The sequence below is a fragment of the Ovis aries genome, chromosome 7, assembly GCF_016772045.2.
Source record: "Ovis aries strain OAR_USU_Benz2616 breed Rambouillet chromosome 7, ARS-UI_Ramb_v3.0, whole genome shotgun sequence".
Classification (NCBI taxonomy): domain Eukaryota; kingdom Metazoa; phylum Chordata; class Mammalia; order Artiodactyla; family Bovidae; genus Ovis; species Ovis aries.
Window position 1 is genome coordinate 51024453 of NC_056060.1, and position 26548 is coordinate 51051000.

The window sequence follows — 26548 nt, forward strand, 5'->3', positions numbered from 1 at the left end:
GCAACATAGTCAAGAGCAATACACATAGCCCAGGAAGGAGAGAAAGTAGCCCAGCTCAGAGATCATGGGAGCAATGATGTTGATGTCACCACTGATAGGATGGATGAAGTGAAAGAGCCATCTTTTGGCAACTAATACTTGCACTGCACTTTACACTTTAAAGCATCAACACAATGTGACTTTACTGATTCACATAAAAGCCAGTAAGGCAGACAGTAAAAATTTTACAGATATGGAAACAGGCTCAGAAAAGCCAAGTGATTTTTCTGCAAGACTGCACAGCAAGCAAGCAGAGGAGGTGGAACTTAAAGGGTCTTCCAGCTACAAGGACTGAGTGAAGTGAAGTGAAGTCACTCAGTCGTGTCCGACTCTTTGCGACCCCGTGGACTGTAGCCCACGAGGCTCCTCCGTCCATGGGATTCTCCAGGCAAGAATATTGGAGTGGGTTGCCATTTCCTTCTCCAGGGATCTTCCCGACCCAGGGATCGAACCCAGGTCTCCCGCATTGCAGGCAGACGCTTTAACCTCTGAGCCACCAGGGAAGACTCCCTCAATTCCAAATGAATTTTTTCTTGAGGCCCCACTATAAGTGATTAACAAGACATTATCCATGGAATGCAAGTAACTATTCAAAAGCAGGATACCCCTCACCCACCCCGCCCCAAATTCCTCTAGAGATTTATTCCACACTCTCTTGACTTGGGAGAAATCTGGCTTTCTCTAAGCCTTCCTAAGGTGGCCAAAAGCTGAAAAGCCCAAAGAGAAGTCAAGCCCAGGTCTTTAACACTGTTGCCTCAGGGCTCTGCAAAACCACAGCAAGAGGCTGCAGAGTATAAAAGAAAACTGCTGCTGAAAGTATTTTTATGTGAAAATGCACCCTCTGCAAAAACTTGTTATAAGGGCTCATATTTTTCAATAGGTTCTTTCAAAATGCCATTACCATCACTCTCATGGACACTTGGGTTCAGAAAACGCATGGCAGGTTCATTAAATTGATTAGAACGGCATTCTTGCTTGAAAATATCTGATGTGCAATTAAAAAAGAAAAAAAAATCTCTGACATTCATAAATCCAAAAAGATGCTGCTCTGGTAGATGCAAAAATGAAGAGAGAGAAAACAAAGGATTTTTCCTGGAGTTCCAAGAGGTCCAAAGCTGGGCCCTCCAAACTCAGCAGAGAGAAGGGAGTGCAGACGTAAGCCACTTTCCTGGAAGCACGGCAGAGTTCAGAGGTCCCAGGCACAGATCCCAGGCACAGAACAAGCACCCAGGCAGCCTTGGGAAAGCAAGAGGTGTTTCTGACAGTCGAAGTCAACATGTCTCGTCACAATGGAAACTGAGGAGAAGTCAACGCTGACCGCAGAGATGGGTCCAGCGCACTCCTTGGGCAGCAAATGCATCTGGCCTCTGGGCCCCACCAGTGCTGTGGGAGACCGCTTGCCTCCATGTGAGCCTCAGAAGGGGCGGGGGCGGGTACCAGGGCTCTGGGCTGTGTAGGCATCTGCCTCCAAGAAAGGCAGGGGCCCTCCGCCCTGTAGCTCTGGGAATAAAGTCAGCCTGGGGGCCAGGACCGGGCACCGTGGCTTTCTGGACAGGGGCCCCACCACTCTCTGGCCATCTTCTCAGGCTGTTGCTTCTGCACAACGTCACCCCCATCTATTTAGACTGAGTATTTGCCAGCTTGCCTCCATCCAGCCAGATGCTGCCTTTCAAGGATTGCGTATTTCTATAATTATTTCCAGGAGAAGCAAACACTTTCGAGCCACTAGGGTTTGCCATGGAATTCACTTTCCCACAGAGGGGTGTCGGTCCGCCTCTGCCCCTGCTCTCTGTGGGCTCACCACAGGGTGGGCCCCCAAAGCCCCACCATCAGTGCAATCTGGTTTGAAATAAACCCCTTGGCATCAGTGAAGTGTTAATTCACCTCTTGGGTTTGGCTTTTTGTTTCTTGGTTGTTTTTTTTAACCCTGTATTTCTTTGAAAGGAGCCTCACTTTGAAAGAGAGTTTTAAACATGTTCCCTTTAGGCCATACTGCAAAAAATAATATCATTTTCTTAGCAGCAGAGTCTTGGCCTAAAGGCTTCCAGGAAACCAGCATGTTGTACTGGGCCCCAAAGAGGGGTGTGTCGGCCTGGCCGACAGAGCTCAGCATGAGTCAGGGGCAGGTTGGTCTGGCCAAGACCACCTCTGAGGCTGCCACTGAGAAGGCAGATCTCCTTGTCCACAGCTGGCAGTCAAGGCTCCTTAAAAGTCACTTTCAGAAGACTCTTCTGACATCAAGTTCCTGGCAGGCACAGTGGAAAGAACTGCCTCCAAATGATAGCACAGGATTCCATGGTGGCCTTTTCTGACATCATTGGAATTACCACCTCCAATCTCTTGAGTAGATCCAGGAAAGTGCCCAACCCTTAGATTTTCATTTAAACTAATGCAGGCATGCAGTTGGAATCTCAAAGACCCACTGCCTTGTCAAAATACTTGGGCCTGTAGCCCTAAACACTTGAGGACTGGGAAATACTTTCCTGAGGGATGGGATGGAAAAAACAAAAGGCTCCCATGAGTAATCTAACCTAAGGTAGGAAGGGCAGAGGGTGAAGGAGCTGGAGACTTTAAACTCCCCACTTCAATGCCACTGGGCATTTAACTTGTCAAACACAGAGCACCTACTATGTGCAAGTCACCTTCAAGATGGTGGAGAGGGCATACTGCGAAGCTGCCACACAGCAGAGAAATCAGGTTAGGTTCAGCTAACAGCTTTGGCTTAAACAGTAAGAAGTAAGTATGGAGAGCAGCAGTTCAGGGCTGGTACCATGGCTCTAAGGTCATCAAGGATCCAGGCTCCTCCTCTCTCTGCGCTCCACTAAGCTAGAGCAGGGCTTCCGACATTGCAGTTACTTCACAGTCCCAGATGGCTGCTGGATTTCAGCCACCATGTCCATGTTCCAAGCAGTAGGCTGGAGGACAGAGAAAAAGCCAAAGGGGCGCACTGTCTATACAAGTCAGTCCCTGGAACCGTGTTATAAGCCACACATCACACTTCACCTTTCACTCACTAAAGCTTAAGTCGCTGGCCCATAGCCAGGTGAAAGAGAGGCTGAGAAATAAAGTCTTTTAGCTTGGCACATTACTGTATTCAAAAAGTCAGGCTTTTGATTACTGAGAAAGCAGGATAGGATACTGGATGTAAAATTAGCAGCCTTTGCCACATAACGCATAGAAAGAGTATTTGAAGATAAGCCAATTTTGAGGTCTACTAAGTTTAACCATTGGTAGTAGGAAAAAAAGAAAAGGTATTGAGGGTTGAAGGCTCAAGTGATATTATACTTCAGGGAAACTAAAAACTTTATTAAGTTGGAGGTGTTATGAACAAGTAATAAAATCAGCTTCCCAGAACTATCCACCTTTGAATTGAACATACTTCATGAAACATTACATCTCAAAGGGAAGTTTCTTAGGCATTATACAACAGTGGCTCCATCAGACTCACTAGAGAGCTTTTTAAAAACAAATCCCTAAGATTCCCCACTTTTTGAAATTGTGATACATGGTTTAGAGTTGAGGCCTAAAATTCTGTACACACACACACAAGCAATCAAGGTAACTCCTCCAATGGGTATTTTATCCAAATCTTCATTTCAAACATGAGGAGACAATTTACAACAATCATGTGATTCGTCCAGGGTCCCTAATGACCATCCAACCACCCCCCAGAGGTCTTAGATTCCAGGTTAGATCCATCCACCTAAATTATAGTTACCTACCCACCAGCAAACATGGTACAATGGTCGGCTGAATCCCCACCCCTGCAGTCAGAGCCAGCACTCTCAGAGACGCATGCTTCCTGGGGCTGCAATACCACCTACACTGGGGAACTCGAGGAGGGGTTTAAAATGAGTATTATGCACAACATGTGCATGAATCTGCTCTATATATCCACATCTGCAGCCCCCTTCTCTGACATCTCAAAGACGCTGGGAAGGAGGCAAAAGGCAGGAGGAGCCAGGGATAAAGAACAGAGGCTGGCAATGAGCCACACTTGAGTCAGCATGTGAATGCAGTCGCTTCCTGTGTTGGGGATTTCCCGACCACATGTAGGCGAATCCAAATGAGACAGGTTCCACCATCAATTGGTAGGAATGAAACAGCCAAACTCTCATCTCTGCCCCAACCCAACCATTGTTGGGGTGGGCCTCTGTCCTGACAGCAGTGTGGCTGCTGGCGGGATCAGGCTATGGTCCTACCTACCTGGGCTTCCCTGGGTCCCGGCCCATTTCCACAGCCTGGTCCCCACCTCCCCAGTCATGTGAGTCTTACTGCATCCTCACAGTGCTGAATAGATGGTCTTTGCTTAGATCTATCAGGGTTAGTTTCTGCTGCTAAAAATAAAAGACCCAGGATAAATGTCCTCAAGGAAGTAGGGAGAGCTCCAGATCTCCAGAGGTTATCTGTCTCAGGATAACTGGATAACCAAAAGTCTGGAAAGGGGGACAAAGGTTAAAGGAAGATGCTCAGGCTAGGCTAGGCATGGCAAGGCAGGGACCAGAGGACCCAGAGGGGATCTGATGAGGTAGCGACCACATCTCCTCTGCTGCCCTCTCTTCCTTCCATCGATTCTTCCTCCTCTCTCTCCTGGTCTTGTCTGCCTCCCTTCCTGACAGAAAAGCGTCCATTTCTCCTCTTTCTTGCCTGTTACATCCAAGAAATAAAGTTATCTCTTTTGTCTAGAAGCTAAAACTAAAAAAAAACCCTGACACTCTTGGCTGAGCTTTGAAAACACAAGGAGATAAGCAGAAACTGCCTTTGATAAGGGTGGAGAAAGTCCACACTGGTACGCTTGTGGCAGACAATATCAAACTTTAGGTGTACACGCTACCTCATCCAGCAATTCCACTCCTAGCAATTAACCCTGAACAGAACAATTGCACAAACATACTTCTAAGTATATAACTTCATATGTACCAAGTATTTCTAATAACCTAAATGTCCATTCATAGGAGCTTGGCTACCAATAACCTACAATGTCAAAGACTCTAAAACAGAATGCATACATATGAAAGAATGACTTTGCTATACACTTGAAACCCATGCAATATTGTAAGTCAACCACAGCTCAATTAAAAAAAATTATACTTAAAAAAAATTAGGAGCTTGGCTAAATTATCCATATCATGGAATATCAGAAAACTATTTTTTTAATGATTCATATACACAACCTTGAAAAGTATAAATAAAGAGACATTGTTTTAAAAGGTATCAGAACAATGTATAGAGACATATTACAAGAATAGCCTCCTTTCTAAAAAATAATTTGTATGTATAAAGTTACATTAACATCTAAAAAAATATTTGCCAAATCCTTAAGAGCAGTTATAATTAGAGGTGATAAAATAGGGTGCTTTCTATTTAAGTCATACATTTCTGTAGTGCTTCAGTTTTGATTACAAACAAGTAATTACAATAATAAGAAAAGAAATAAAATAAATGGAAGCTGAAATGTCCTTGGAACATGCAAAACAGCGGTGTTGGGAAGCCCATGGTTTCCGTTTAAGGCAACAGGCAATCCAGCACCCAACACAGAATGCAATTCAACATGAACTTTCTCCTTCCTCCTCTTTTTACACATGACCACACACAGTTGAAAGTTAAAATCCCTACCCAAAGTCAAGTAGAACCGATAACACAAAAGGGTGAGGTGCTACAGAAGCAAACAAGCACATCAGTTACAGAGATGGCAGAAGAATCACAAAGGTCAGGCACCAGAATGAGGAGCCCAGCAATTTCCACAACTGTCTAGCGTGGGAACAAGTCTTATGTGCTAAGAGCCTCTGAACATATTGCCACGCGACAAATAAGATTAATAAGAATGAAATGGTAACTGTATTTCATGTCTAGGTTTCAGTAGTTCAGGGAAATGTGTCCCTATTGAAATTTTAAGCAAAAAGCTAAACATTTAGTCTCACCACTTGAAAAAATAAACTTTGAAATTCAGGAAAATGAACTAATGTAAAATATCTAATTGCCCAAAATGTTCTACAAGTAATCTATCAGCTTGGACCAAAAATCCGTTCCTTTTTTTCCATATCTTACCGAACAAACGTTTTGACCAACTCAATATGTGTAGGTTGTATTTAATGAACAAAATTTATGAATTCTGGTTTTTATTTTTTAAAACCATTGGATTAAATATCCATTAATATTGAAAGTAATTCCCACAAACATCCAAATTGAACTTGAGAACTTTACCTTAGGCCAGCAGTCCACAACAGAAAGATTCCATACCCTCTGCTTTTACAAGAAAGACAAGAGATCTCTACTGACTGACTGTGTACCTCTTTTTTTTTTTCCTATTTGTCACCCAAAGGATTTTTATTGGCAACAAAAATCAATCCTGGGTCTTTAAGAGATTAAGCATAGTTCAAAGAAAGAGGTTGTACTTTTCAAAAAACTAATGAACCAACATTTCAGCCAATAATGCAAATTATTCAAATACAGAACTAAACTTAGGATTCTGATTAGATTCCATGTTGAACAGCAACAAACCACTAGATTTAATGCATTTGAAGGAAAGAGGACAACTGTTATAAATAAGGACCCTAGGCACCAAATAGGTATTCGCCATTCAGAGCGCTGTTTTCTGTGTGCTAGTGTTCAAGTGAGCTGAAACAATAGATGTTTGTGAGCTTTCAAAACTGTGCAGTTTGCCAGTTTAATTAACTTCCATTTATACTACAACACAAGTCCAGCAGTTCACAGACTCAGTTACTAGCTGTGAAATAAGGCAATTTCAAACATGCTGCATGTACATTATATGGCTGCCAGGTGGGTTACACGTCTCTCACGAGCCTCAAGTCCACTCTGGCAGCTTGCAGCACTTCCCAGCACCACAGGGGCTGGGCATGGCAAGTGTACAGTGAATGCCGGCTTCCTTTCCCCTTTCCTCCTTACTCCAAATATAATAGAAAAATGGCAACATGACGCATGCTTACAATACCACTAAGACTATTCCTGGGCCTTCCATTCACTGCTTTCCTATTTCATTACACAGGCACCCAAAATACCCCCTTTAACAGAACCTTGCTTGCACCAAAACAACTCCAATTGTGTGTTTAGCACACATACATAGATGCAGTGGAAAATAAAAAGGAAATACACCTCAAATTAGTAATTGTGTATCTTAACGGGAGAACTGAAAACAGTTTTTAATTTTTATCTTATACATTTCTGTATTTTCCAAATGTTTTACAATAAGCATCTGCTGAGTCAAAACTGTTTGATACAACACAGTCCCTCTACACACTCCCCAGAATGATCAAAATGAAGATGACACACAACACCAAGTGTTGACACTGGAGTCACTAAAACTCACTCACTGCCAGGTGGGAGTGGCAGCTGGCACAACCACTTTGGGATCAACAACAGCTCCACATACAGGACGACCCAGCAACTCCACTTTTATACACCTGAAGAACCTACCTACACATACAAGAAAGTGACACTGTCAATAACAGCTAAGAACTACAAACAACTCAAAAGTCCATCAACAACAGATATATCAATTATCAAGGAATAGTAAGACAATGAAATACACAATGAAAATTTAGCAATGTATTTAACAATGAGAAAGAACAGATTATTGCTATTTGCATATCCATCGATGAATTCCATATACAGTGGTGAATGAAAAAGCCAGACATTAAAAGAGTACTTACTATATGACTATGATCCCATTTTTATGAAGTTCAAGAACAGTCAAATTTACCTATGGTGATAGAAACTGGATACTGTTATCTTTGTGGAAAAACAATGACTGGGAGGAAGCAAGAGAAAACGTCTGGAAGATAGTAAACATTTTTTATATCTGTGCCTCCTACTTTAAAAAAAGAAGAATAAACTGGATTTGTACCACAGCTCTAACTGCTTACTAGCTGGGTGTTGTTCAGTCGTTCAGTCATGTCCGACTCTTCTGCGACCCCATCGGCTGTCCCCCATCGGGTTTCCCAAGCAAGAATACCAGAGTAGGTTACCATTTTCTTCTCCAGGGGGATCTTTCCAACCCAGGGATCAAACTCGGGTCTTCTGCATTGGCAGGCAGATTCCTTACCACTGACTACCAAGGAAGTTCACTAGCTGTGTGGCCTTGAGCAAATTTCTTAACTTCTCCAAGTTTCAGTTTCTAAACTGTAAACGGGATGAGAATTAAACAAGGCGACGCATTTAGTGTTTAACACAGTCACCAGCACAAGGCAAAAGCACAGTACGTAACAACAGAAGCTGGACAAACATCCCCTAGGTCTTACTATGCACTAGCGGGCACTGCTCTGCCTCTCCCAGTTCCTGTTCTTATCTGCTGCTCAAGGCCACAAGGGCAGGCTGTGAGCTAGGCTTTCAGAAACGGTTTGTGCAGGACATCAACCACAAGCGTTGCTCCTGAGGAGGAGGAGGAGGAATCACTAGTTATGTTGCTGCTGAGGTCTCCAAGGAAAGGAACTGGCAGGAGGTACACATCAGGATTAATCACAGACTACTGGAGAGAAAAATGGCTTTAGCTTCTGAAAGTAGTAGCTGCTTTCTGCAGGAGGAGAAAGACTTTTATTCCAGTGGAATAACTCATTTTAAATTGAGGAGTCATCTGGGAACTGAAAGAGCTCATCTTTCTTTCCTAAGGAAAGAGAGGAGACAAGTCACTCTCTGTTAAAGGATTTTCTATGTTGACTGGCTAAATTTACTGCCCTTTAATATATTTCAGATTTACAACTAAAATAATTTTTAAAGTATAGGCCTGCTGTATAAAAGCAATTTAAAATGTTGGTCATGAAGCAAGAGACTCAGATTATACAAGACAGTTTTAGTGAAATGAAACACTATAAATGGAGAATAGTCTCCAATTTAGAAGACCAACCAAGACTAGGAATGACTCAACATATCATGCGGAGAAGGCAATGGCACCCCACTCCAGTACTCTTGCCTGGAAAATCCCATGGACAGAGGAGCCTGGTAGCGACCATGGGGTCGCTAAGAGTCGGACACGACTAAGTGACTTCACTTTCACTTTTCACTTTCCTGCATTGGAGAAGGAAACGGCAACCCACTCCAGTGTTCTTGCCTAGAGAATCCCAGGGACAGGGGAGCCTGGTGGGCTGCCATCTGTGGGGTTGCACAGAAACTTAGCAGCAGCAGCAACATATCATGAATTTTTCTTCCATTAACTTCTATTTTGCTTTCAACTAAGGCACTGAGTGCACCTGACTGAGCCCCACCACTTTCTAGCTCTACCATCTGAGAGCAGGTTACTCTCTCTGTGCCTCATTTTCCTCAACTGGAAAATGGGATGATAATCAGGTTATTAAAAGGAGTAAATGAGTTAATAGATATTAAGTGCATAAAAGTGCCAGGCACTACCAAGTGCTATAAAAGTGTTCCTACCATCACTTCTTAATCTTCAGATGAAGAGACAGAACTCATCTAAAATTGTGAAACTTAATCACAGACTGTACAGATATAGGATGCTGCTGCTGCTGCTGCTAACTGTCTAATATCCAGAGGGAGCTGTGCACTAAGATCATGTCAAGTAAATATGACAATTTGTGGTTTGTAGGTGCACACATGCACGTGCAAACACCCAACCCTTCCAAACCCCTCCCTCTTCTCACAAGTAATTTCAGTCCCTCTAGAACAGAATGTGCCAATGATCCCAAGTTGTTCAGATCCCAAGATAATCCCAACAAAGGTGTGAAATGTTACTCTTCTTCCCAATATTTTCAACGGCCCATTAAAAGAACACACACTGAAAAGGCATGTTTGCCTTTCACATTTCAAAAACTGGAACCTTTCCATAGCACACTTGAACAGCTGAGTGGATGATATTCAAACATGGACTCTTTTCAACCTGTAGCAGAGGAGACCTACTAAAACCTTACATTTTCCTCCAATTGTGAGCACAGAAAGTTTTTCATTTTGTTCCAAAGGAAATGATCTTAACACAGCTCAATGATATCATCACCGTCTGAACCGAGTGGGCATCCGGTGGCCGTGACAGGACTAAATGCTAAAACCCAAGAGTATAAAAGTTAAAAGCGACTCAGTGGAAATGTCAGTTACAACATTCATTCTTTGATTGGCAAGAATCAAACACAGAGACAGAGAACCCTCAAGCAAGGGAATTATGAAGAGTATCCAGCAAAACATAAGGGTAGCACCTGACTTCCCCTCCCCCCACCTCTGCCAGTAAAAAGCTTTTCAATACCCACAGCATTCTGCTTTTCTAAGTGGAAGAGAACTGTGCTTGAAAAGATTACTACATATCATTCTTTCACTGCACCAGTAGGCACATTTACACCTTTCTACCAACACTAGCCAGTCAGATCCAAAATCCCTATCACACTATCTGTGGTTTTTCTCTATTATCAGAGTGACTTAAGTAAGAAGGCAATTTTCTTTTTCTATTTTTTAGTTTATTTTTAATTGGAGGATAATTGCTTTACAATGTTGCATTAGTTTCTGCTGTACAACAACATGAATCAGCCTTAAGTATACATATATCCCTTCCTTCTTGAGCCTCCCTCCCACTAAGATAGTAGTTTTCTAATTCACTAGTCCAGGGTATCAAAATTTTGCTTAAAAAATAACTGTTCGTCTGTACTTCACAGACTTTGGGACACCCAGATAGCTCTCCACTGAAACCACATCTACAAACACAGCTGACACAGGACAGTGACAGCAATGCCTATCTTTGCTCTACCTTTAGTTGAAAAACCTTGTTCAGCTTTATTATCCAGAACTTGGCACATCAGCAGATAAGGAGGAGAAACTTGCATACTCAGGCTGACTCCTAGCAATGCATTAGATTCTGGGAGCGCAAGGGAAAAGCAGGTAATGGCAGCCATATTTTATTTGCAAAATAATTCCAGCCGGGTCTACTTTCTTGCTGATGTAAGCTGGCTGGTTAGGTTTTGACATTTCATTAAGTTGCTTTGGGTCTTGATCGAAACAGTCGTCCTTCAAATATGTATTTGACTCTACTATGTGTAAGACACTATGCCAGGTGCCAAGGGAGATTAAAAAATGACCTTATTTCACTCTCAGACTCTTTACTTTCTACAACCTCCCTAAACACCGAACAGAGACGAATGGCACTTCTATCCCCTCACAACCATATTTAGGGCCCTTGTTTTACCCTCCTTAAGCCCCTGTGAATACTTAGAGAACCACTATTGTTTTATTATTATGAAGGTTAACTTATACTGCTTTTTTTTATAAAATACAAACAGTCAAGGAGGTCACGAAATGAAAAAGAAAATTTCCTTTCCAACCATGCCAACAATCCTACAGCCCAGAAATAAGCACGTTTCTTAGGATTTTTTTCCAGAGATTTATATTTGCAAACCAAGAATTGAGACTTTTTTTCTACATAGGATCTTAAACTAATGTGCCCCCTTTTTTTTAACGAAAAAAAGCCTGTTTTACGAATTTTTCTGTATCAGTACTCACAGATTTGCCCAATTCCATAATGTGCTTATATGGCATTTAACCAGTCCCTTTGAAAGGCACTTAGATTACTTCTACTGTTCAGTTCAGTTCAGTTCAGTTGCTCAGTTGTGTCCGACTCTTTGAGACCCCATGAATCGCAGCACACCAGGCCTCCCTGTCCATCACCAACTCCCGGAGTTCACTCAGACTCACATCCATCGAGTCCGTGATGCCATCCAGCCATCTCATCCTCGGTTGTCCCCTTCTCCTCCTGCCCCCAATCCCTCCCAGCATCAAAGTCTTTTCCCATGAGTCAACTCTTCGCATGAGGTGGCCAAAGTACTGGAGTTTCAGCTTTAGCATTATTCCTTCCAAAGAAATCCCAGGGCTGATCTCCTTCAGAATGGACTGGTTGGATCTCCTTGCAGTCCGAGGGACTCTCAAGAGTCTTCTCCAACACCACAGTTCAAAAGCATCAATTCTTCAGCGCTCAGCCTTCTTCACAGTCCAACTCTCACATCCACACATGACTACTGGAAAAACCATAGCCTTGACTAGACAGACCTTTGTTGGCAAACAAACCCAAGTAAGATGGTAGGTGTTGCAAGAGGGCATCAGAGGGCAGACACACTGAAACCATACTCACAGAAAACTAGTCAATCTAATCACACTAGGACCATAGCCTTGTCTAACTCAATGAAACTAAGCCATACCCGCGGGGCAACCCAAGACGGGTGGGTCACAGTGGAGAGGCCTGACAGAATGTGGTCCACTGGAGAAGGGGATGGGAAACCACTTCAGTATTCCTGCCTTGAGAACCCCATGAACAGTATGAAAAGGCAAAATGATAGGATCCTGAAAGAGGAACTCCTCAGGTCAGTAGGTGCCCAATATGCTACTGGAGATCAATGGAGAAATAACTCCAGAAAGAATGAATGGATGGAGCCAAAGCAAAAACAATACCCAGCTGTGGATGTGACTGGTGATAGAAGCAAGGTCCGATGCTGTAAAGAGCAATATTGCATAGGAACCTGGAATGTCAGGTCCACGAATCAAGGCAAATTGGAAGTGGTCAAATAAGAGATGGCAAGAGTGAACGTCCACATTCTAGGAATCAGCGAACCAAAATGGACTGGAATGGGTGAATTTAACTCAGATGGCTTCTACTGTTACTTTATTGCAATGCTGTAGTGAATATCTCTGCATGTTTGCTGGCTCACTTTCGCAGGTATGTTCGTAAGATAAACTACTAACTGTAGCAGGAATGTGTATAGACAATTTTTAGTTTTGAAAGATAATGTTAGAAAAAAAGAGAGAGAAAAGGAAAGGGAAGGAGGGAGGGAAAGAGAGAGGGAAGCAAGGAAGGAGAGAGGGATGGGAGGAGGAAGGAAAGGAAAGAGAGAGAAAGAAAATAAACGCTGTGGCCAACACCAGGGGCTACCTACTCACAGCAACTGCCGCTTTCCTTCTGGCCAGCAAAGCTCCATTGCTGCCCCCTTTCCTCTCAGTACCCACATGCTTTGAGAAAGCTGTGCCCTAAGACTGGTCTAAGCAAGCAATGGGAGCCCCCTCTCTCCATGCCAGTCATCAGATGAGATGTGGGCATCTGGCCCAGTTTTGCCAAAGGGGCACAAGAGAAGTTCTGGGGGTGGGGCTCCCAGCAAAGGTTTTCTCTGGTTTCCTCTTTTCCTGCCTCTGGACACCATACATCACCTGTGTACGAGGATATGGTGGTTGGGAACACAAGGAGCCAAGCTGGAGGTCAAATGTCAAACACTGAGGCTGGCAAAGAGGAAACTTAGCTGAGCCTTTCATTAATGAACCCCAAAACTATGCTAACTTTTCTTTACATGAGATAATAAAGATCCTTACTATTTAAACCACTTTTAACTGAGTTTTGTTTACTTGCAAGGAAAGTATTCCCACTGCACACCTGTTCTCTAAAAAGAAGCCCACTGGATTTACAATCCCACCCAGGGCACATACAAAAGCATCTATCCCCTCACAGCCTTGGCTTCACCGGGGTTTAGTCCCCATGTGTTCTCAAGGTATTTTTCTCTTAATGGCCAGAGTGCTTTCTTCCTTGGAGAGTCTAGCAGCTCTCTCCCCAAATAAGGACACATTGCAAAAAGGTGACCCGAAGACGGCCAGTATTTCATTCTTCTTCACCTGCGACACAGCACTGAGACACAGGCTCACCTGCTCCTTCAGAAGAGTAGACGCTGTCACCCGGGGCCGTACGTTCTCAGTGCCTTAGAGTCAGACCTGACTCTGCTAGGCTGGGACAGTCACCAGGGTGTGGAAGGACAGCCCCAGACTGGAACCTGGATGACCTAGTTCAGATCTGCTGCTTATGAGCTGGCTGGCTGCAGAGATGTCACCCAACCTCCCATTCCACATTCTTTGAATGTAAAAGGCCGGCTCCTGAAACTAAGGCCCAGGGTCCTTATTAGGATAAGGTGGGGACAGGCGTGTGAAGGTGACAGACCGTCACAGACTATTAGACGTAGGAGTGAGGCTGATCCCCACAGATCCATGCTGAGAGGGGGCCAGGCCAAGGGCAGGAGGATCGCCTGTCTCCAGCCCTTTCTGTTCTCCCTGTCACTCCTGCCATCACTGTGGGCAGCCTGTCAGGTCAGGACTAATAACCAGAAGAAAACCCAACCAACCACTTCCACTCCTCCCACAGTTAAGCTGAACTCCCAGGAGCAGCATCACAGTCAGTGAATGAGAGGTGATGTTCAGACAAGAGTCAGTGCGTGCCAGGGTCACTTACAATGATTACTAAGGCTCAGACTGGTACCTGGGCAAAACATGTATGATTCTGAGCAAACTTCCAAAAGGTTAGTTTGGCCCACGCTTTTCTCATCCCTCTCATTCGCTCTTGAGCATTGTAATGGATTCAATCACTGCTTTCTGCACTCCACTCCCCTATATAATGGCATCATATGTCCCCCTTCTGCACCATGTGACTTTGCAGTACTTCCCATGAGAATGGCCTGAGTATACTTCCGCACTGCACTGATGTTGGGCTTGGCCATGTGATTTGTGTTAACTAATGGTTATGAGCCAAAGCCTTAAGAGGCATCATACATTTCCACCTGCCCTCTTAGGCTACTGCCATTTGCCATAAGGTAAGCACGCCCTAGGCCCCAGAGTAACAAGCACATGTGGAATAGACTCAAAGCCAATGATCAACTAAGTAGAAAAATAAATCCCTGTGGTTGTAAGGCACTGAGATCAGGGATAGTTCATTATGCAGCAACATCATATAGTAACCTAATACAAACATCTTAAGAGCAAAAATAAACTGTGGAAAATTCTGAAAGAGATGGGAATACCAGACCACCTAACCTGCCTCTTGAGAAATCTGTATGCAGGTCAGGAAGCAACAGTTAGAACTGGACATGGAACAACAGACTGGTTCCAAATAGGAAAAGGAGTACGTCAAGGTTGTATATTGTCACCCTGCTAATTTAACTTCTATGCAGAGTACATCATGAGAAACGCTGGACTGGAAGAAACACAAGCTGGAATCAAGATTGCCAGGAGAAATATCAATAACTTCAGATATGCAAATGACACCACCCTTATGGCAGAAAGTGAAGAGGAGCTAAAAAGCCTCTTGATGAAAGTGAAAGAGGAAAGTGAAAAAGTTGGCTTAAAGCTCAACATTCAGAAAACGAAGATCATGGCATCTGGTCCCATCACTTCATGGGAAATAGATGGGGAAACAGTAGAAACAGTATCAGACTTTATTTTGGGGGGCTCCAAAATCACGGCAGATGGTGACTGCAGCCATGAAATTAAAAGACGCTTACTCCTTGGAAGGAAAGTCATGACCAACCTAGATAGTATATTCAAAAGCAGAGACATTACTTTGCTGACTAAGGTCCGTCTAGTCAAAGGCTATGGTTTTTCCAGTGTCATGTATGGCTGTGAGAGTTGGACTATGAAGAAGGCTGAGCACCAAAGAATTGATGCTTTTGAACTGTGGTGTTGGAGAAGACTCTTGAGAGTCCCTCGGACTGCAAGGAGATCCAACCAGTCCATTCTGAAAGAGATCAGCCCTGGGATTTCTTTGGAAGGAACGATGCTAAAGCTGAAACTCTAGTACTTTGGCCACTTCATGCGAAGAGTTGACTCATTGGAAAAGACTCTGATGCTGGGAGGGATTGGGGGCAGGAGAAAGAGGGGACGACCAAGGATGAGATGGCTGGATGGCATCACGGACTCGATGGACGTGAGTCTGAGTGAACTCCGGGAGATGGTGATGGACAGGGAGGCCTGGCGTGCTGCGATTCACGGGGTCGCAAAGAGTCAGACACGACTGAGCCACTGAACTGAACTGAGTGGTAAGTTTGCCTGGCACCAAATAATCAAGCAATAATAAAATACTGGTGCTTATTTTAAGGAGATTTTAATTCATTCATCATTCATACATGTACAGAGAACTTCTACACGTAAGGCACCACAGTAGCCCCACAGGAAGCTGAGCATAATGAAAAATATGAAGTAATCATTCCTACAAGCATCTTTTCAGTCTAGCAAATCCCCAAGCCTCCTTAATTCTACTGGAGGAGAGCAGTCCATGCTGACAAAGCTTCTGTTCAGTTCATTTCATTTATTCATTCATTCACTGCCCTGGGTTAAATCACAGAAGGGAAAATTCAATATCTATGCATTTAAGGATCTGATTCTCATACTTATTAATGGTGAAATCTACTTCCTTCTACAAATGTATTCTTAAAGAAACTAGAAACTTGTTTCTAGTCTACAAACTAGTTTGTTTTTAATGAACTCCTTTGTTCTATTAATCTTCATTTATTCACTCAACATATGTTTACTGAGCACCTATGATTCTCCAGGCAGATGAATGGTACCTGTGCTAGGAAGCAACGCACACAATTCCTAGCCCCAACCCCTGGCTGCCCAGGTGCACCACTAACCACAAAAGAATTTTTTTAAATTATGGTTGACAGCTCCATGTAGTATCTAAAGAAATTTTTTTAACAAAAATAAAAAAATATTCCTATAGTTTTTAATTCCTATAGTTTAACTCCAATGCCTTCTTTCAATTCTACTTTTAAAAGAATTCTAGGGATTTTCCTGGCAATCCAGTGGTTAAGACTTCACCTTCCATTCCAGGGGTGCAGGACTGATCTCTGGTCAGGGAGATAAGATCCCACATGCCTCGCAGCCAAAAACATAAAAAACAATAGAAGCGATACTGCAACAAATTCAATAAAGACTTTAAAAGATAATAAACAGAAGAATTCCACCCAACTTGCAAACGTGGTGATTTCACCATCTTGCCTCCCCTTTTATCAAGGAGGACAGAGAAGATGTGTTTCGATAGTACTCCTCCTCACACTGACCGCCACACACAGAGGTGTGGGAGACTCACATTTAATAACCTTCGGCATGAAGTCTTCAAAGGTCTTCGGGAAATCTAGATAAATTACATCCACTGGTTTGCCCTTCTTCCCACATTTATTTTCTCCCTCAAAGAATGTAATAAGTTCATCAAGCATGATTTCCCCATCCGCACATCACGCTTTTCCGAAGGGTCCTGTGATCTCACCCTCTCCCATGGATTGCACAAGCCTGCTGGGCATGGAGGTGAATTAGCTCTGAAAATAAGGAGCATTCCCCGATTCTAAGTGGGAGTCACAAAAGGGAAGCATCAGAGTAATAAGAACATACACGCATATCCCTCTCTATGCAGACCTGTTCCAAGCACTCTATACAGATTCACTCATACAACGTAGAACCCCAGAGGCAGGAGTGGACCTGGGCAGTCCAGGGCTAGAGTCCAGGCCCTGCAGCTTCTGCAAATCCCAACATGTGCCAGGGACTCTGGCTTCCCTACCAGCCTGTCTTCAGCCAGCTCGATGAGGATCCCCAGGAAAGAAGCAGAGAGGGAAGGCCATCCTAGAGATGTCCTTTATTTCAGGACACAGCTTTTCCCTGGACACTCTGGGATAAATTCTAGTGTTTCCCACAAAAGGAGCTCGTAAGCGTCCCCTAAAGCTGCCAACATCCTGCTTCCTCTAGGCAGGGCCTGCTCACCGCTCCAGGAACAAAGCAAAAAGGAGAGCCTCCTCAGTAGTGAAGGGCCACAGCCATAACCCAAGAATGCTCTGAAGCTTGGCTGGAGGCCTTGCCTGAAGGGCCCGGCATCTCAGAGCCCTGAGCTGCTCTCCTAAATGCTTCAATCTCTTCTTACTGAAGCCCCTACCCTGCTACTAAGCTCAGAAATGCAGGAAAGGTAGGGGGTTGGTGGGGGGCAGGCGCTGACACACCATCTCCTTTCCCTCTAGTCTCTCTCCAGGAGCTAGTTTTACATCTCTATGGGGTTTCGGGCTTCTCTGAAATCTTCCATCTTGGGTGGCTGAACGGGTGGGGGAGGAGAGAATCCAGATTGTCTGGGTCAATGACACGCTACAAATCTGGCCCAGGGCCGCCACCTGGAAATCTAAAGCGAAGGATATTATTAAAGTCACAGGTTAAGGATCCCTCACTCCACAGCTCCTCATTTAGAAGCCTGCAGTGGCATTAAATGTAAACACTTCCCCAGAAAGCTTTAAAACAGAGGGAGGTTTTTATTAAACGACTTAATTGAGGGCCACTTCTCATGTGGAAAGCTTTTTACTGGGAGGAAGAAAAAGGCCTGGTGGGTGTTTTCCAAGACACTTGTTTTTTTTAATCTGCCATGTTGTACTGGGGAAATGAAGCACCACTCGGGGCAGGTCTGTGCCCTGGCTGCTAATTCTTCAGCAGAATTAAAAAATAATAAGACCTAGTCCCCAGCAGCATGGAGAACCCAGCACGACAGTGTTAATTCCAAAATTCATTTCAAGGGTCATTGGAATCACTGGGCAGAAAAAGTAGTTAAATTAAGGCTGGCCAAAAGGACCCAAATTAATGAAGAAAGATATTCTAAAACTTGAAATAAGGACATGATGTGGTAGAACAGGTCTGATGAAACTGAGGCTTGGGTTACTCTACAAAGACACCAAATAAAAGGAATGAAGAGTTGAGGCTCACTACAGTGCATAGATGGACCAGGGAAACATGACGCTGAGCGAAAGAAGCCAGGGCAAAAAGGCCACATGTTGCCTGATTCTATTTAAGATAGCCAGGTAGACTGGTGGTACCTGCGCCTGCAGGGAGATAGGAACGTGAAATGACAGCTTAATGGGTACAGGGTTTCCCTCTCGGGTGATGAGAAAGCCCTGGAATTAGTGGTTGCACAATGCTGTGAATGTACTTACTGTCATGGACCTGAACACTTTAAACTGGCTAAAACGGTCAATTATACACTGTATGAGTTTTACCATAACGAACTAGAAAATAACAGGAATTACAGAAGAATCCTCTTTCAGCTCCTAACCCAGGAGGAATCACTTCCTCACCTGAGTGCAAATATACAAGCAAAGTAATAAATAATATTATTTTACTAATAACTCATTTTTTGAGCTGAAATTCCCAAGTACACTAAGCACTTCTGAAGACTACATCATTTCCCCCACACCTGTCTTCAGGTAGGTGGTGTTATCATTAGCCTGACGCTACAGGTAAGGAAACCAAAGCACAAGAAGGTCCAGGAGCTTGCCCCAGGGTCAGCAGGCAAACAGGGGAAAAGCCAAAGGATGAACCCAGAGGGAGTACAGCAGGGAGCTTACACCCAAACTCAGAGTCAGAATCATACACTCTGCCACCGGAATGCTTTCTGGGCCTGGTTTCCCACTTTGCCCACAACACAGACATCCCTTGGCTGTTGAGCCCTAATCCCTTTCAGTGGCATTTCCTAAGTGACCACTTATGCACCAAGTTCTCCGGAAAAACCATATTCAAAGTCACATGTCTGTAGAACTACTTCACTTGGACAGTTATCTTCATGTATTCTGATTTATTCTCTTAGTCCTTGGAACAACGCGGTAAAACAGGAGGGCGATGCAATTGCCTGTCCTTTCCTGGGGAGAAAAGCAAGCTGCCGAGGGTTTGTAGTTGACCTTGGGCCACACAGAGGGTGCAGGCGCCCAGCTTCTGTTCCGTGCCCCACGCTGTTGTCTTCCTAAGCAGCCAGGTTCAACTACTCTGAGACTTTCAGGGATTTTTTTTTTTTAAAGCATGTAAGTTATGTATATGTAAATCTATATTTATATGTAAATAGATGCACGCAATTACAAATGAAGTTAAGGAGCAGTTTAATGGAGAGAAAAGCAGCTCTTCCTACATTTCAGGGGCACCTGTTGGGTAACCCAGAAGCACCCACAAAAAGTTGAATTCCATTCCCTCCACTCCTCTTAAGAAAGCAGGACTCTTTGCCTCTGGTCAACAGCTCTCTTTGATAAGAGATGTTAAAAGCTACCACTGGGGTTTAGAGATGCCACCCTGCCAGGGCTCTCAGCCTCCCACCACTGACTTTTGGGGCTGGATAAGTCTTTATGGGGCTTCCCTGGTGGCTCAGATGGTAAAGAATCCACTTGCAATGCAGGAGACCAGGGTTCGAGACCTGGGTTGGGAAGATCCACTGGAGAAGGAAATAGCAACCCACTCCAGCATTCTTGCTTAGAGAATTCCATGGACAGAGGAGCCTGATGGGCTACAGTCCATAGGGTTGGAAAGAGTCAAGCACAACTGACAACTAACACACAAGTATTTACTGGGGGGCCATCCCATGCATTGTAAGGAACTTAGCAGCATCCCTGGCTTCTACCTCCTAGATGCCAGTAGCCACCACTACCCCCAGGTCGTGACAACCAGGATGTCTCTAGATACTGCCAAATGCATTTGAGAGCCACTGCACTATGTCAGAGAGATGTGGCCCTCACACCTCTAGAAGGTAGGAGCTATATGCCCATCTTAGATGAGGTAACAGCCCTGAAATGGACGAGGAACCTACCCAGAACACCACACTCCTTGTGAGGGACAATGTGACTTTCAAGTCAAGCAGGTGAGACACCCCCTACACCCTCACCCTACAGTAGGGAGACAGAATGGGAAGACCAGAGGTGGATCTGTCTTCTATCAGCTTGTGTATTGAAAATACTAAAACTATGCTTTGCCCTAGGAAGATGGACATGGACTTGAACGCTCCCAGGGTTTGAGTCTCAGCTCCAAAGAAAATACACTCTGCTTGCAATAACAGTCTCAGCAATGCCTGGAAGGTTGAAGGGCATCCTTGACTCACAAAGTAATCTGCATGGGGGTAGGCATGCCCTTTGAATAATAAATGCTTTAAGCATGAACACAAACAGCATATCTCTAATCATGAGAGCCTGAAATACTTTTAAAATATGCTTTTACCAAGAATTCCCCGATTATTTTGGTGAAACAGCCGCCCCTCCACATTCTCACTCTTCTTAGCACTCATCTGTATTTCTGCTTAGAAACCACTGATACTGGTAGAGAGACATGAAATACAGGATATCACGTTTCAATGGGCTGAGTGACATCCATCCTTCCTCCTACAAAACTTGATCGAGCATCTATTTCCTGCTGGACACATGATGCGAGGTCAGTCAGGAGATCCCTCCTCTTTGCAGGCTGGTTTACAGGGTTTTGAGGGGCAGGAGGGTGCTTCCTCCAACATGTTGGCAAAGGGCACTGACCATGTTCTAATTGCTGAGATAAAGGCATCTGCAAGCAGTCAACAGTCTGTGAAGCAGTGAATGAGCGGTGAGTTGAGGGGATGGATGAAGAGGCTGTGCAGTAACCAGAGAAGCCCAGCTCAGGGCCAGGAGAGTCTGAACCCTTGATCCAAGCACTTCACAGGTGCACAAATCTGACAAGTGACCCAATTTCTCATGGCCTCTCTTCCCTCACCTGTAGAGTGGGTTTATGATAGCATCCATCCCACAGAGTTGTTAGGTTGAACACTCTCAGGCAGGGCTGGAGGTAGAGGCTCTAGAAGCATTTGCTATTATTATGCAAATCACTGATTTGGGCAGTTCTCCTGAGAAGTCCGGGCTTCCCAGGTGGCACAGTGGTAAAGAACCCACCTGCAATGCAGAAAGAAAAAATTCAGATTTGATCCCTGTGTTGGGAAGATCCCCTGGAGGAAGGAGGAGGAAATGGCAACCCACTCCAGCGTTCTTGCCTGGAGAATCCCAGGGACAGGGGAGCCTGGTGGGCTGCCGTCTCTGTGGGGTTGCACAGAGTCAGACACGACTGAAGCAACTTAGCAGCAGCAGCTGCCTCACATCCAGGACACTGGGCTCACTGCAGTTATCCATATCCTTAGCAAGAGGTGGTGGTACCCTGAGCAGACCGTACCTGACGAACTAGGTAACTAGTGGCTCCAATCCTCCCCTCTTCCCTACTTCCTCTCTCCCTCTAACCTTACACTTCCTTCCACCACCACCACCCCCACCAAAAAAAAAAAAAAAAAAAACAGCTTACAGGTGGCTCAGGGCAATGCAGACAAGTTAGGGCTGAGCTCTGTCTGACTACAAATGGGACAAAGGTGCTCAAGTCCCAATCCTTAAGTTCACAAGTCAGAAAAAGATCTTAAATTTGGTAAACTCCAGCCAGCCCTTTGCAAACTGCTGCTGCTGCTAAGTCACTTCAGTCATGTCCGACTCTGTGCGACCCCATAGATGGCAGCCCACCAGGCTCCCCCATTCCTGGGATTCCCCAGGCAAGAACACTGGAGTGGGTTGCCATTTCCTTCTCCAACCTTTGCAAACTACTCTCTCTTATCTCCTTCCTTCCATTCTTTCTCTATCAGTTCTTCTCCGACTCCAAAAGCTTTTACTGTAATCACCACTCTCAGTAAACTTTCCAGGTTTTTGATATTTGACTAGGGCAAGGAAAGCAGCTAATCAACTTTTCAGTTGCTGCTGTGGAATTCTGAGTAAGTCACTGTTTTAATAAGGAGGATAAAAATCTCATAGGCAAAAATAGTGGAGAAGCAATTTTTTTTTTTTTTTTTACAAAAAGCTATCTGTAATACAGCTAAAACAAAGCTCAAGGATATGTATTAGTTCATGGGATATCCTAGAACCTCTTTATAACTTTGAAAACTGGACCATTTCTTTTCCCTCTGAAATAAAATCAAAATAGGGCAGCCATTATAGAGGCTCAAACTCTTGAACTGGAATCTGCAAATGCCAGACTTCACCAGGTCTCTCACCTGGAAAAAATGGGACCAACAACACAAGCATTGCTGGATCTGTGGAAGGAGTACTAGTCTCAGGGGTCCTCTTCCCTGAATGGACTCCAATCTGCAAGGGAAAACAGACTGCCTGTTTGACAGGCAGCAAAATTCGGGGCAAGAAAGCCAGGGGGGATCAGAGGTAAAACTCAAAAGAATGACTGAAGCCAAATCTAGAAAATCTGAATCATTTTGCCTCAGTCCTCTGGAAAAAGAGATAAACAAGAGTGAAAAAATATTAATAATAAAGGAGCTTTACAGATTCAAGAAAACTACTAAGTAACAGCTTGAGCCGTTACATACTCCAAAGGCAAGCAGAAAGTCCTGTGACTGGGCAGCAAGGGATAGAATCTGCCCTATAAACAAGAGGCTATGGGCAGGCTGGCTGGAATATTCCACCTTCACAACTAATGCTCTGTGCTCTAATCCTAAACACTAACTCCAAGATGACCCTCACTACCGAACCAATCCTTCTTAGGGTGAAATATAAAGGTAAAGCCCACTGCAGTAATGGACACTAACACAGTAACCCTGTTTTCAACTCATCTTTTCTGATTATAGCTCCATGCACCTCTAAAACCTTCTCACCTATAATTTTAAAAGCTTGAGGTAATTACAATGCAGCAAGTTTTGTTTTTGTTGAGAGTACCACATAAACAGGAATTGAATGTCCACAGCTTCATTTTGCTTCAGGATGTTCAACACTGAATTTTGTTTTTAATCTCTTACGTAACAACCAATTATCTCCAGAAATTCAAAGGTTTGCAGAACTTGAAGAAATGTGGAGATGATGTCCCTCTAACCCAGGATTTGGGATCCATTCAGAGCATTTCTAAACAGCCTAATCTATCTTCTCCATTTAAAAAGCCAGAAAAAAATAGGATTTCATAAAATTTCCCTTGAGATGACGAGACCGCAGTGATCTTGAGTCTAATATTACACACCGTCTCGTAGAGGAAAACAGTAAATCAATCCAGATCTAAGGGGACTGTGGTGTTAGAAAAACAAAGCACAGGAAACATAATTTCTCAGTCAGTTCTGCTTCAGAGGCACAAGGAGCAGTGGAAAGGCTCAGCTTTGAATTCAGGCAGACTAGGTGCTCTCAAACCTCAGCTCTACCATGTCTTCCAAGCATCTTAGCTTCCCGGGATCTTTTTGGGCCTCAGGTTCCTCATCTGTAAAATGAGGTTGCTGCCACCTCCCTCTCGGGAACATACGGGTTTTAGAGACAGAGCCCAAGGGCTCAGCTGGCTACCTGACACGTGAAAGGCAGAGAGTCAACAAATGTGACTCCTCTTCAACCCTGGGGTTATTAGCCCTGTGGGTCAGCAGTTTGGAAATCACTTTCCCAAAGAGAACACTGTGAAGTCATTTCCTGTCCGTCCCAGGAAATAGGAGCTAAAGGAGCAAGAGCATGATAAAGAACCAACATCCACAGGCTGTCCAGAGCCATAGACAAGAAGCAAACCACCTGCTCACAAAGTACTAGATTGGCCAAAAAGTTCCTTCGAGTTTTTCTGTAACGCCTTACAATGGCTGCTGTACACTCCTCCCAGCTCTGTGCACAGAAGGCCTCTACTCACTAAGCTTAGGCTGCCAGTTACCAACAACCCAAAAATGGACCCAGTAACATTCTCCGCCAGCTTCACCACCCCAGATCACGTCCCCACACTGCTTAACTAAGTACTCCTGAAGCAAGTCTCACTGGCCAGAATCATGCCTCCTCTTTTCTCACTTCCCTTGGCATGACCTGTGTACAAACCCTTTCCTCTCGTCCATCAGATAAACTTGACATAGGGACTTAACATAACTGAAACCTAAGAAAACTTTTCTTGTGCCTGCTGTGCTAATGAATTGAGAAGGTATCTATCTATCCAGGTGGTGTCAGCCAGGTGGTACCCAGCTGCCCCCAAAGTTCTTCACACTCATCGTGAGGGTAAGAGCTCCCAGCTCACTATCAACCCTGGTTTACATCTCCACCAGATTTCAAGCTCCATAAGTCATGGACTGTACCCTGTTTACCTAGCACCCAGCAAGCACTACAGAGCTATGCCAAGAGTGGGGACTTTGTAAGAACTAAATTTGTTAAAAGAGTGAATAAAGCAATGAAACAAAACCCAAAATTTGATATGAAATTTAAGATGAAGCTCTCTCTTCCCCAGGGATATTGGTTTAGGAACAGAAGACAGTGACTAAGAAGAAAGGGAAAGGGGAGTTGGACTGGGATGACTGACTGAAAACTCCAATAAACTCCCCCTATGTGAAAACCAGAAATCCTGGTGCTGGTCCCATCAAATTCTCTTTTTATTTTTTTTCCACTTTCAGGATTTTCATGGCATAATTCGTTTCTTGATAACAGCAATGTCATGTGACAGAATAAAGTAAGTACTTAGACATTCAGGGGAAATTACCCAATTTTAAATTCCCCTTGAACTTTGTTTTTCTTCTCTGATGCCAACCTCTCAGCCAGTTCACTGCCCTTCAGTGCCAGGATCAGAGGAAGAAAAGAAAGAAAAAGCACAAAATCAGTTCAGTTTTTTTAAAAGCATCAATGGCATCTCTTAGATAAATAGGTTGGGGGGGGGGGCATTGAGGAAGTTAAGGAGGCCATTAAATTCTTTAACGACCTCCTACCCCATGGCACAAGCAAATTAACTTGAAGGAAAAAGAAAAAAGAAGCTTAATAGGGCAGTCTATTCCTAACACAAATCAAAGGTCACTCTTCCGAAATGACACATATCCTTTCTCTAAATAAGGAAGACCCTCACTAACTCTTTCTTCACTTACTTTCTCCTAATCTCTAGAATATTAGAGCTGCTACTCCAAAGGAAGAAATGTTTACATAAATCTGTTTAGGTCCATATTTACATATACTTTTTCTTTTTTTCCAGAATGTACCATTATAGTCAGTTTATGGCTGTTCAGGTGCAATTTTTCAGAGACTAAGAGTGCAACAGTATCCTCAAATGAACATCCCCACCCCCCAAATGGAGACAAGATTAGTAAATTAAACCAGTCAATAACATGGCTTCATTTTGTTGGCCTGGTCCAAAAAAAAAAAAAAAAAATTCAACAGTAGGAAAACACTTTCCATATGGTCTTTTTCCCCCAAAGGTTGAAGCTTCGGGTCAGGGGCCACCCTGTGAGACTATGCACTCCACATAACCTCTATTCTCAAGACAAGACAATTAAGCTGGCTGCCACAGCATCCCCTCTTGCAGCAACTGAACAGTGATAGGAGCAGAGATAGGAGCAGAGCATGGTGGTGGAAGAAGGTGGGAAAGAGAGAAAAAACAATGCTACAGTTTGTATTTTTCAAAATGAATGCTCTTTTGACTCACATTAGGAAACTAGAAATGAACACAAACTTTCCCCCAACTCTGGAGGGCATTATCTTAAAAGGATGTCACACCACTACAAATACAAATGTAATATAGAGGGACAGTGCCTAAGAAAAAAAATAAAATCCACTGGGTTGTGGCCAGGTAGCAGAAAGGTGGGAATCTCATACAAACATCATACTTAGGTACCACAGTAAATTAACCAAGATCCCAGGAGACTGTCACAATAACAAACACACTTTAAGAAAACATATGATCAAATTCAGTCAATGTATACATACATTCAATATTTCCTTAGTCCTATTTCCCTATCATTTTAACAATCATTCGACAAGTGGTGAAGGTCTCACCTCAGATGTATCATGCTACTGTAGGCACCAATTCCCTAACTCAGATATTATTCTATCAACAAGAAATAATACACTGTTATTACTTATATCTGCTGGGCTTAATCACATACTGGGAATAAACCCAATCTACACAATGACACCTAACACACATATTAACACCATGTCAACTAAAAATACAGATCTTGTGTTCTTAAAAGATTTCCCCACATTTATGTAGAATCATTATC

At 43.8% G+C, this 26548-nt stretch overlaps 1 protein-coding gene across 6 annotated transcripts in view; it reads right to left on the reverse strand.

Annotated features, from left to right (window-relative positions):
* Positions 1 to 26548, reverse strand: part of CGNL1 (cingulin like 1) — a 172805-nt gene that overhangs the window by 144707 nt on the left and 1550 nt on the right. Inside the window, exon 2 of one of the 6 annotated variants that reach the window (XM_042252398.1) lies at positions 21301 to 21476. The exons of 4 other annotated variants lie outside the window; for them this stretch is intronic. The gene's annotated coding sequence lies outside the window, so the exon portion shown is untranslated. Of the gene's footprint in view, positions 1 to 21300; positions 21477 to 25041; positions 25110 to 26548 lie in introns of all 6 variants that reach the window. One more of the 6 variants, XM_042252399.1, reaches the window with a different exon arrangement.